Source organism: Dipodomys spectabilis, unplaced genomic scaffold, assembly GCF_019054845.1.
Source record: "Dipodomys spectabilis isolate Male_0828 unplaced genomic scaffold, ASM1905484v1 ptg000060l, whole genome shotgun sequence".
NCBI lineage: Eukaryota > Metazoa > Chordata > Mammalia > Rodentia > Heteromyidae > Dipodomys > Dipodomys spectabilis.
The window spans coordinates 5,290,757-5,303,736 of NW_024870737.1; positions in this window are offsets into that span (position 1 = coordinate 5,290,757).

The following is a 12,980-nucleotide window of genomic DNA, read 5'->3' on the forward strand; positions in this document are numbered from 1 at the left end:
GAACATTATAGTATTAATAAGCACATTGGTGATAGGGTATCCAACAAAAATAATCCACTCATAAGTTATTGGTAGATGTTGGTAATAAAGTTAAGACTATATTCTCATCCTCCATGAAGCATCAAGCTTAAATGTATGCAATTAAAAGTATAATTCTGAAGTCTTATTCACTGCTTTGATTTGTAAGGTTATAGCTTTAGATTGATAGGAAAATCCTTTGCAAAAATATTATGGGCCATGGAATCCTCAAGAAATGTTTGTCCTTTTCATTGTAACCATGTTGTGTACCTACAGAATGTGGTTTATATTATCATGAATAGGACATGGGAGAAATAATGAACATTGATTTTATGAAGCAAAAATCACATTGTAAAATGTTATGACAATAGAAAAATAATTTAATATGATAATTCAATAATAATGGAATAATTAAATTAATAAAAATTAATATAATGATTCACATATACAATTATAAAATTTATACTCCCAATAAAAATCAAATTTCTAATTGTAATACATCTAGTGAAGGTATGGCCTCACAGTAATGTATACCTAAACTATTGCCATTGCCAAGCAGAAGTTTACAACTTTCACCAACTATTAAGCTTTAATTTAGACCAAAATATTGTCATATTCATATTTAGTAAAGTAGTATAAAATGACTTTTATTTTTTAATTACAAAGCCTAACCACTAGCAAATGATACAAGACATATAAAATATTTAATAGAAGATTAAAGATGCTAAGATATACTTTGTTGGATAAATGAGTGAGACATAGCTTCTCACTACAATAAACCCAACAGCGTAATATAACCAAATTATTTTATCAGTAGTTTTTCTCACTGAAATAACTTTGTGCTCTCCTATGTGGACTACATAGAACAAAATGTCACTTATTGGATGGATGAGTTCATCTTCACATTATAAAATCAATCTTCTTATTTTTAAGCCACATTTCATATATCTGTAGTGAGTTTAACCTCTTTTCCAAGGTGTTTTAGACTTTGAATTAATTCAAATTTATTTTAAATTCTGTAAAGCAATTCAGAATTTATTCACTGGTCTATAAATAATGCATAGATATAATAATATGATGTAGGGCTATTATGAGTGAAAAATATTTGACACCAATTCTGTTTATATACAATTGAAGAAATATGAGCAATTTTTCATGAGCTTTACAATCTTAATGATAGTTGCCCTATTAGCTAACTGGCATTGTAGCTGGGCTACCCAAAGATCTTCAATCAGACTTTCTCTATACAGATAATTAAGGGGAAAAACAGTGAAATCAACTAACCAATGGATAGTTTAAGTAAAATGGCCAGCTAGTCTGACAGTCAATCCAATATTAGATAATGAGTTTGTCTGAATATTTCCCATTTTCAACAAATTATTTGGACACAAAGTACATTTAACAGGGAAAAACACAACAGAACAAATATACAATGACAGGGGTGAAGCTCTGGAGTTCTGCCAATCCCAGGCACATGGGATAATGAAAAGATTCCTGCTCTAGGAGTTTCAACTATGTGAAAAACCCGAGGTGAAATTTTGTATATTTTAAGCGATTTATTGTTGCCATGACTCCTTCTCCAAAATATTCAAAAATGCCCTGGGAGGAAGTCAATAAGGATTGTTCTTCCTCTTTCTGAATATTGAGAGGTTGGTTATACGATAAACATCTTCCCTTTCTTGTTTACCCTTACAAGTATTTAGTCTTTAGTCTCAAAGCTTGGTGAAACCAGAGCATCTTTGCCAATCAACAAACGCTTGTGTTTACACGTAATTTTGCATGTATTAAATAACAAGCCAAACTCTTTATTGCATGATAAATTTATAATTTAGCACCTAAATTTGAATTTGTGATATTAAAATATATTTAATCTTATTTAGGATATACTAAAGGCTGGGAATGGTGGTTCATACCTGGAACTCACAGTGTACTCAGGACGATCAGCAGTGGAGACCATCCTCAGGCAGAGACTACCTGAAAAATAAAGCAAAAAATGCATGCAGGCTGTAGCACACATGTTAGAGGGGTTGCCTTGTAAATACAAGCTCCCCACTCTCCCTCCCCACAGAAAAGAGCCAGGGTTTCTGTAATGGACTGTATGCTTTCTCTCATATGTGATTTCCAAATCTAAAAGAAAAACATGTAAACACACATAAAATCATAAATACACATATATAATTCTTTTGCTTCAAAGAACTTGCTAATATATATATATATATATATATATATATATATATATATATACACACACACACACACACATATATTGTTTTTTCCTTAAGAAAGAAATAACCATTATTATTTCCAGAGATTAAGAATACGTAGTGAGAAAAGTATGAAGACATTTATCAAAGTTCACTAATAAATAAAACTAGAAGCAGATCATATTATATCATAACACAAGGATCTTCTATAATTTGTTGATCAAATTAAATGAAAAAAAATAAGAGGACTTGGTAAATAGTGTCCTATAGTCTCTACGTGTGTGTGCACATATATGTATATATATATATATATATATACATGTATATATATATATATATATATATATATATATATGGGTGTGTGTGTTTGTAAATGTATACACACATATTCTTTTGGTAAGGCAGAAGTATATCTTTGAGGACAAAAGGTAAAAAGGTAAAATTATCTAAGGTACTTCTCAAGGATGTCTTTTTCTGGTACATTATTCAAATCGTTGCCTTAAATTTGACAGATTTTTAAGAACTGCTTAGAAGATCTAACAATTAATCTTCATATTTACATCAGTATATGTTATTCTTGCTGGCATTTATTTCATCAGAGCATTCTCTATACTTCTTAAATAGTTGAAGATTAGATTAATTAATATATGTAAATTTCTTGGTATAGTGTGTGGTATATCATAATTCAAACTACTGAGGATCCACCATAGGCATTACAGAAACAGAATGGTGGATACAACAAAATAAATAGCTAAGCCCTTCAATTATCCAGAAACTACTAACAAAGACACAAACATAAATATCTGCATTGTATGGCTGATTTTAGGAAGTGCAGTAATAAAGGCACATAATTATCTTTTAGAGGTGAAGCAAATGCAAAAAATTCTTTTTAACCACAATTATTCCAGCACCTATTATTTTGTTTTTTTCCCATTATACTCATTCTTTCTAGAGAAACATAATGTATTGTTTTTCTTTTGCATATCCCCTGGTTATTAATGATATTGAACAGTTTTTCTTATACCTGTTAACCATTGATATGCTTATCCTCAAAATAACTCCATTTTAAGGAGAAAAATTAAGGTTGTACATTTATTTCTAATCTGATCATCATGTCTTTAAATCTTTTTTAGTTACCAGTTCCTAGTTTTATTCAATCGTTTGTTTATCATGAAGAGAATCAATGAGGGAAGATCTGTTGGATATAGTAGTATGTCAAAATAAATGAGGTTTACATAAATTTGTGAATAAACAATAGCTTTTGACATAACATTTCATTTAAGAAAACTATTAGATAAAATAAGATAGAAATTGTCCATTTGAGACAAATGGTGTATTTCCTGGCACCTGTCAAGGATGTACCTCTACTCTGAAGAGAAAAATTTTCCCTGTTGTGATTTCAGGATCATTAACTTATAGTTTCTATTTCTGCCTCATGGTTTTATTTTTGCTCCAGCTGAACCCCCAAACAACAAAATTTACTCTAGGAAATTCAGTATTGGAAACATTTTATACTGTAGCTTCCATTAATAAACCAGTGTTTACATATCATATCGTTTCTTTCTCTTGCTGTATCATGTTTTTGAAATCATGTAAACTTCATATTCAGGGAATTGCCATTTTTTATAGTTTCTCCAGATATTCCTCATTACTGAGAAATACAAATATTTTTTTGAACCCTTGCTGGAGAAAACAAAACCTGTGTTGTTATCTGAATCATTATGAGCTACCTACTGCACTTGAGTCAAACAGTTGCACAGAAAGTATTTCATATGTTTCTCTCTTCATAAGAAAGGCATGACAAGAATAAGATGTGATTCCTTAATTGCAGTTCAAACTTTTCCTCTTCCAAATAAGACCTGTTACTGTGATGAGGAGGTCACAAGTTACAGTTGAAAAGTTTATCAACTGTATACCCTTCCATTCTGGTTAAATTGATACCTGATTTGCACATGCCACTGTGGGTGAAAGACTAACATGGAAAATCCAAAGTTAAATTTGGTGCAACCTGGTGGCATGGAAGTAGGAGGCAGGAAGATTATGAGTTTGAGGCTATTGTGGGGTATATAGCCAGACTCTGTCTTGAAAACCAAATATACGTTAACTGTGACTCAGTTCTTTGACAAAGTAGTTCTGGTCTAAATTCACCTGTATGAAGCGTGCTCAGGCAATATTTTGTTCTAAAAGGCTCTAAGGCATAGCAAAACACATTATTTTATACAACTTTGCCTTGTAATGGGCATATGCTTTTAAATGAGATAGAGTCAGACTTCAATCCCCGGGTACAAATCTGTGTGACCATGAAAAAATAACTCTCTTCAAAAGAATGAAGTTTGTATCCTCAAAAATAGATTGGTCAAAAATTTAATCTGTTCAAATGTAGTGTGTTCAAAATTCAGAGATAAGAACTTTCACAGGGTATGAAGTGGCAAGCAACTCTGCCTCATGAATGAGTCTAGTGCCCTTATAAAAAGTGAAGCCAGATGGGCACTGATGGCTCATGCCTATAATCCTAGCTAATCAGGAGGCTGGGATCTGAGGATCATGGTTGGAAATCCTCCATGGCAGGGAGGCCAGAGAGACTCTAATCTCTAATTGACCATCAAAAAACTGAAGTGAAGCTGTGACTCAAAGTGGTAGAGCCCTAGCTTTGAGAACAAAAGATTAGAGACTGTCAAAGTCCTGATTTCTTTTTTCTTTTTTTTACAGGTAAATAAAGATAGGTATATTATATTTACTACAGCAAACAGTGTTATGCCAGGAACTATTGGAAAGTTACATGAACAAGGTAAAGAGTGCATTTCCTATCAAGCATTGTTGCCATCTACTTTGTTTTTCCCATACCAACACTTCCCTCCCACCTCCACAACCACACTCCCCTGCCCCTCACCGCCTGCCTAAATTGTAAAGTTCATTTTTCAACATAGTCTTGCACATCTTATTGTTACAATGGGTCAACCTGTATCCCTATTTAAACATTTTGTTTTTTTTTAACTCCCACACTGACAAAAATAAGTGAAGCCAGAGTGAATTCTCATCCTTTGACCTATTTGAGGACATAACCAGAGGATAGATATCTATAAGCTAGAAAGCGAGGCCATTCTAGATGCTGAATGTATCTTGATCTAAGCTACTCAGCCTGCAGAAGTATGAGAAATATGTTTCTGTAATTTGCAAACCATCAAGCCTGTACTATTGTTGTTGTCCTAGCATTAATAACTATGGGATTCTATGAACTTAAGTTTTCCTATTGAAAATACAGACTCCTTTTGAAGCTGAGTAAATAGTATTTATTTAAGTATGTAGGGTGGGTTTCACAAAATAAATGATAAAATTCACATTTAGTATTATTGCATGGAATAATATCATTGATAATATGTGTTCTTCATTTTTCAATTATTCATCAACTGATCATTATGTGAAAAGCATATGACCTGCTCATTGTCCTTGAGAACTCTAGAGCTTGGTTGGGGAAATGAGACCTAGATAAAAAAAAATCAACAACCAAATGGGGTATCATAGGCCAAGATCTAAATGACTTGGATTTCCTGGCTGAGGAAAGAAAAACTTGTATAATAAAATTAATATGTCCAAGCAACATGACCTCATTCTTTTGGCATGAATCTGTGTGTGACCACATTATAAAGACTGTCCCCAAGTTTGAGAGATTTAAACAATTACTAAATTATTGACTGCAGCACAACATCTCCATTAAACAGGGAGAATAGAAGTTCCAAGGGCAAATATCCATAAACGGTATACCCAAAGGACAAATTACAAGATCTGCTTTTACCATTCATTCTCTATAGTGGGACCACCTTCTCAACATTTTCTAACATGCTCACAACAAGCATGTAAACAATACTATGCAATTCATTTAATTAAAACATATTTGCAAGGAATAAGAATAATGGAATTAGTAGGATATGTAATATCTACGATGGAATGGATTTTGGGTTATGCTTATAAATGTCACTGACAGTCTCTGAGCACTTCCTCTGGATGTGGTAGAAATGATAAGATGACTACATAATAGAGAGTGCAGAGATGAAATGTGTATTCAGATTAATACACTGAATAATTCATTCATGAATCACAAAGGGGGGATTGATAATAGTGTCCAACCTGATTTTCAGTGTCACACATGGATAATGCTACTTATCTCAATGTTACTTGTTTTCTCAATACATAATGATTGATTTCTAACTCTGTACCCTCTACTGCACTACACCAGGAAATATATAATGAATAAGAAGAGACTGCTGATCTTGAAGAAGTTACATAAAATAAGTTACTAGAAATGGTGTATGTGGCCAGGCACTAGTGTTTCATGCCTGTTTTCCTAGCTATGCAACAGACTGAGATCTGTGCTTCAAGTGGTAGAGCACTAGCCTTAAGCAAAAAAGCTTAAAGACAGCACCCAGCCCTGAGTTCAAGCCCGAGGAGTCGCATATGCATGCAAACATGTGCGCGCGCACACACACACACACACACACACACACACACACACACACATACACATACACACACACACACAAAATGGTATATGTAGTAGACAATAGAGGCAGGTAGTTACTAAGGAAGTTTATATAATGGATGACTTAACCCAGTTATGAGAATTAGGAAAACCTCAAGGGTACATGCTATCAAAGCCAGGATGCAAAGATGGACTAAGAATTAACCAGGTGACAAAGCGTTGAGAGACAAGGAAGTGTGTCCCAAGGACAAAGATGGATTCAAAAAGCAGATGTAAGAATGGTATTGTTAATATGAGTATAACTATAAAATAAAATTTCAGACGGACTTGGAAGTTGGCTCAGTGGTAGAGCTCTTGCCTTGCATGCCTGAGGCCCTGGGTTAGATTCCTCAGCACCACATAAGCAAAAAAGAAAAAAGCCAGAAGTGGCGCTGTGGCTCAAGTGGTAGAGCGCTAGCCTTGAGCTGAAGAACTGAGGGACAGCGCCCAGGCCCAGAGTTCAGGCCCCACAACCGGACCAAAAAAATAAAATAAAATAAAATCTCAAAGTAAGAATAAGCACACAGGAGAACTGAGAAAGTACAAGGAAGATTAGGAAAAAACTTAAAAATAAACCACCCTGAAAGCAATGGATAATGTTAAGCAGGCACTTATTCTGAGCAGGTCTCTTCCTGAACAATTACTTTAAAAGACAAATCAGCCAGAGACTCAGGCATCAGGAAAGAGACTGTTGCACTAATTGACATGTTTTCCTGTTCAAAGATAGGTTCACTGCTGATGGACATAAGAGACACACAAAAATTAAGAAATAATATCTACAAGACTTAATGACTCATGAGATTTAGAAAAACGAAGAAAAATAGGACATCTGCATTTCTGGGATAGTTATAGAAAAGTGACAGATACCTTCAGAGAATTTTGTTACTATATGGATTGAGATAAACATTAACAAAAGAAGAGTAAGTCACAAATAACCTAGGGGAAAAGAATGCTGTGAAGATGATGTGAGAAATGCCCAGGTGTGCCAGAGGAATTGATATCGTGAATATCATGTTGGATGTCATGGACATCCAAAATAAAATCTGAATGTAGTCCATACTTGAACATACTACACTGATAGTTTTGAAGAATACTAGTCAGGTGTTTTGTAGAATACTCTTTCATTTTATTTTATTTGAAGCTTTTTTAAATTGAGGGAATGTTAGTAGTAGTGTATACTATTTCTATATATCACAGATAGGTAGGGTGTATCATTCATTTTCAAAGACTCATCTTTCCAGTATTCCTTTACATGCTGTGTAACAGATTATTTAATCCTTTCCTGTGCCTCCAGTACATTAGATTTCTAGTAGTGCCTTCTGTGGAAATGTATTCTATGATTTGAAGATTTTGTTCCATATACGTAAGAAGAGTATGGAGTTGAATGAACTGTAACAATGGCTGCAGTGCCCTTCCTCTCACACATACTTTCTGAAGTTTCTGGAGACTCTTTCAAACCTCAAGCACTCATTAAGGTATATGAAGAAAAATGTCACGAGTTATCCAATTTTTCCAGCCTTTGTGTAACTCAGATTTTGATGATATTTATCAACTCTCAAAGCACCCTCAGGGAATCCTGTTCATTGGCATCTCATTTTGTGTTTGTTCTAAGAAAGCCAGTATTCTCAGTTCCTCTTAGCTTTTAGGACAGTTATTGCTGGCTACCACAAAGCCCTTGAGAATTCATGAAAAATTACAAATTTGAATATTTTTTATCTTAATCAGAAAGTGTGAATTACACTCCAATTCTACTTCTGCAAGTAGAGATGTGAATGAGTTTATTTTACTTGGATGTGTGATTGTTTTATTAATATAAAATGCATTCTTATTTGACACTAGGTATTTGTCAGTTCTAAATGTACCTCATTATTGTAGTGCTTCTCCAAGTAACATATGGCCCTACTGTTTACTAGTCTATTAAATATTAATATTAATATTGACTATTAAACATGTCTCCCTATTAGGAACTTAAGTACTACTATAAACTTGATGTGAAATATGTACCTTTGGAATTTACATATTTAAACACTATCTTTTCTTGCACTAATAAAATAGCAGTAAAAGTACATTGAAACACTGAGGAAAGTGAAATGATTGCTTCTAGACTTGATTTTATTACTCAATATTTTTGATGGTCTGTTTAATAAAGACATAAGCTGTAAGCTGTATTTAAAAATTTTCAGAACACTGAGAAATTGTTAACTGCCAGTGTCAGCTTACATTTTTCCAACTATATTTAACAACTGAAATTCACATATAGTTAAGAGGATAAACTTTATTTTTAGTATATATAAATACATAGTGAAATATTTACAGCAAACATACTTTATACAAGTCACTATTTTCTTTCTCCTTGGTGGGTGGGAAGAGCACTTAAGACCCAACTTCTTAGCAAATTTCAAGCATGCACGACACTATTTTTTGAAATATTCCCTGAATCGAATGCCAGATTTGCAGAATAAATTCATATTTCATAACTGAATCTTTGTACCATTGGACCATCCTTTCCCCTTTTCAAATATTTGCTAATTTCAGAAATATTGTTTTCACCCTTCAGCTTTATTAATCATATATGTTCAATTACTTTATAAACGTGTGCATGTACATATATATTTTTGTGTATGTATGTGTGTATCTGTTTTCTTATTGACCTCTCCATTTTTTTTTTTTTTTTGGTTGATCGTAGGGCTTGAACTCTAAGCTTGGGTGCTGTCCCTGCGCTCTTCAGCTCAAGGTGAGTGCTCTACCACTTGAGCCACAGCCCCACTTCTCGTTTTCTAGTGGTTTATTGGCGACAAGAGTCTCACCGACTTTCCTTCCAGGGCTGGCTTTGAACTGTAATCCTCAGATCTCAGCCTCCTGTGTAGCTAGGATTACAGGCATGAGCCACTGGTGCCTGGGTCTCTCCAATTTTTTAACAACTATGGAGTAAAATTATATTCTTCACCTAGAGTTCATGGACTCTGGATGAGACAGTAATTTACATTCTGGCTCATGCTCTGAACAAATCTTGAACAAAGTGCTATAACTTTCTGATTTAACTTCTTGATCTTTTTGTAAAGTGATCTCATGGGGTTGGTAATAACATGTGCTCATCCTGAAGCATAGTCACTGGTGTATAGCTGATGCTGCATGGATAGTAATAGCTTCAATTACTACTATAATTACATCCATGGAAATATCATTCATGATAAATATTTCATGAAAATTAAGAATATTATAAAGATTGTGGCAAAGCTACTATGTATATATATATATATATATATATATATATTCCTGTATTTTATTGAAAGGGAACATTTCACAATCTTACATTTGTAGTTTAGATAAATAATATTAATTATTTCAAAAGAAAATTTCTTAAGATACATTGGGTTTCAACACATAAATTTTGGCTTGGCTATTTTTCTCATCTCATAATATGTCATGTCATTCTATTGCCATATATGTGATTTTTTTCATGTATATAAGCTTATCTGATCTGTGGAAGGGAAAGGGAATCACAGAAACAGCAGGATAAAGGATGAACTGATACAACAATGATACTCTCTATACACTATGTTGGATATGAACTTTACAACTGGGGGGGGTGGAGTAAGAGGGAGAAATGAGGGAAGGGTATTGTGCTTAAAAATAAATCTCATTTTCTTGCTTATGTAACTGTAACCCTCTGTTCTTCACCTTTACAATAAATGTATACTAAACAAGAAGAATTCATGATTTGTAGAGGCACCATATATGTACTCTCCAGTTTCATTGATTATTCATGACATTATAATGTATCATTTATAACTCAAGCTTCACAATAACAGGTGGAGCTGATTTTACAAAATATGCATAGCAGTGATATTAATTAGGTATAGATAAATACATGTATTGAATGACACTCAAATGATGTACTAGTAAAACAATTTCCACATAGTGTTACATGGTAATATGTAACTACAAGTGTAGCTGCACTGGTTTGTTCAAAAAATTCTTACAACAAATATAGCACAATGTTAGTTGTTTATTTATCTATGCACTGGGGTGGGGATATGTACACTAATATTCATATCAGCACATATTTGTAAAAATACAAATGGGAACTATTATGAGAGCTTCCTAAACAAGAAAATAAATAGTACAGTTAGAACTGCAGATAGTAGTTATAATGAATAAACAATATCATAATAAAATAAAATAATATTCACCTATCTCTTGACCTATTACTTTTATACTTCTTGTTTCCCCTGGGTCCCACAATCATAGTTTCCCAACATTAGTTTATGTCATTTTTTCTTTTAGATCTAGATTGTTCATATGTAATAAAGCATATGATGTTTGTCTTTGGCTGATTTCACTTTAACCAGATGACCCTCAATTCCATTTATTTTCCTTCAAATAGCCCACGGTTTGTTTTCCTTATGTCTTATTATCTAAATAGGACTTTATTGCTGTTATTTTGGGGAGATGGCCTTGCTCTACCAATCTATGGGAACAAAATACTACTATATCTGTGATTACAGAGGTGTGTGTTCTCATGCTCTGCTATTGATCAAGATGGGATCTCACTAGCTTTTGAGTTGAGCTAGCCTCAAACTCTGATATTCTTCATCTCTGCCTCCCAAGTAGCTGAGGTTACAGCAATGTATCACCATATTCTGAAAAAATAACTCATGAAAAATTAAAAGGCCACTGCCTTGTCTTTGCTAAATTTTATCTGAGAAATAAAAGATTTATAAATCAAATATTGCTTCTTAATTGAATAAAATTGATGTTGCATTTATGCTCACAATTCTAAATAACATCTTTCATTGGACAAAATTGTGAGTTTTGTGCATATTCTTTAAACTTTTACATGTGCAATACATAAATGAAATATATATATTATATGTGATTATACCGTTGTTCAAGGGTGAAAGTGGTTGATAATTCAGTTACTAGGACCCTCTTCATTCATAAAAAGTCAATATTTTAACTTGATATATATAAAAATTAGCAGCATATTTACAAAATTATATAGTATCCCGGTCAGTGATTAATGAATTAATATATTCTATGCCACGTTGGCTCATCTAACTGGTGGCCAACAATTAGTCAGAGTCCTTTTATGACTATTAACAGATTTACATTTTATAGCTTTAATAGAGTATAATTTACACCCTCAGAAAATTTATGCATTTTAAGTGTATAATTCAGAGATTGTTAGTAATTTATACAGCCATAAAGCCAACAATAACATCTACATTAAAATGTTTTAATTACATACACCCCCACACAAATGAATATTCCTTTCAACTCCTTTGCAATCAATCTACTTTCTCACTGGTAATTTCATGAAAATGTAAATGACCATATTATGTGGTCTTTGGGCTTGACTTCCTTAGTTAGCATAATGTTCTCCTTTACTTTAATTTTTATTATTTATTATCTTTATTATCTTTTACTTACACAGAAGGGTTTCAAAATATCAATATGTGAGTAAAATTTATCTTGAACATTGTCACCCCATTAATCATTCTTCCACATCTCACCCAACCCCATTCAACTCCTAAGTTCACTTGGTTCCATTTCCACATAAATATGCTGAATATTCATCCACCCATTCAAAATATTCGTGAGAGCCAACTTGACTCTAGAATTCATCAGTTTATTTCTTTGATTTATAGAATTACAATGTATAAAATTATATTTAAATATATTCTTCACCTGATGTTTATTTGACTTGTTTCTGCTTTTGGGGCACCGTGAATGTTCATTCACATGTAATAATGTAGACATAAATTATATTAGCAAGTATTGCAGTAACATAGTGTTTTACTTTTTAAGAAAATGAATGGTTTTTAGGATTCTGATGTACAATTTAAATTCCTAAGATGAATATATGAAAGTTTTACTTTATTTCAAATTTTATAAAGGATTATTTATGCTGTACTTTTTTCTTTTAGCCATATTGGGGTGTAAAATTATGTTTTATTGTGGTTTGAATTTGCTTTTCTTTAATAAACATTGTTCATTAGTTTGTTTTATATGTGTATTCATGTATATTCTTTGGAGAAATGTCCATTCAAATCCCTAGTTTATTTATTGTTTCTTGTCTTATTGTATCGCAAACAATTAACTTGTACATTATTTGCAAGGATTTTCTCCTGAGTCTGGAAATTTAAATTTTTCTAAAGTGTTTTTTGAAGTAAAAATGTGCTAATTTTATGAAATCCAATTTGTACTTGCACCTAAACTCATACACCACAGCACACACA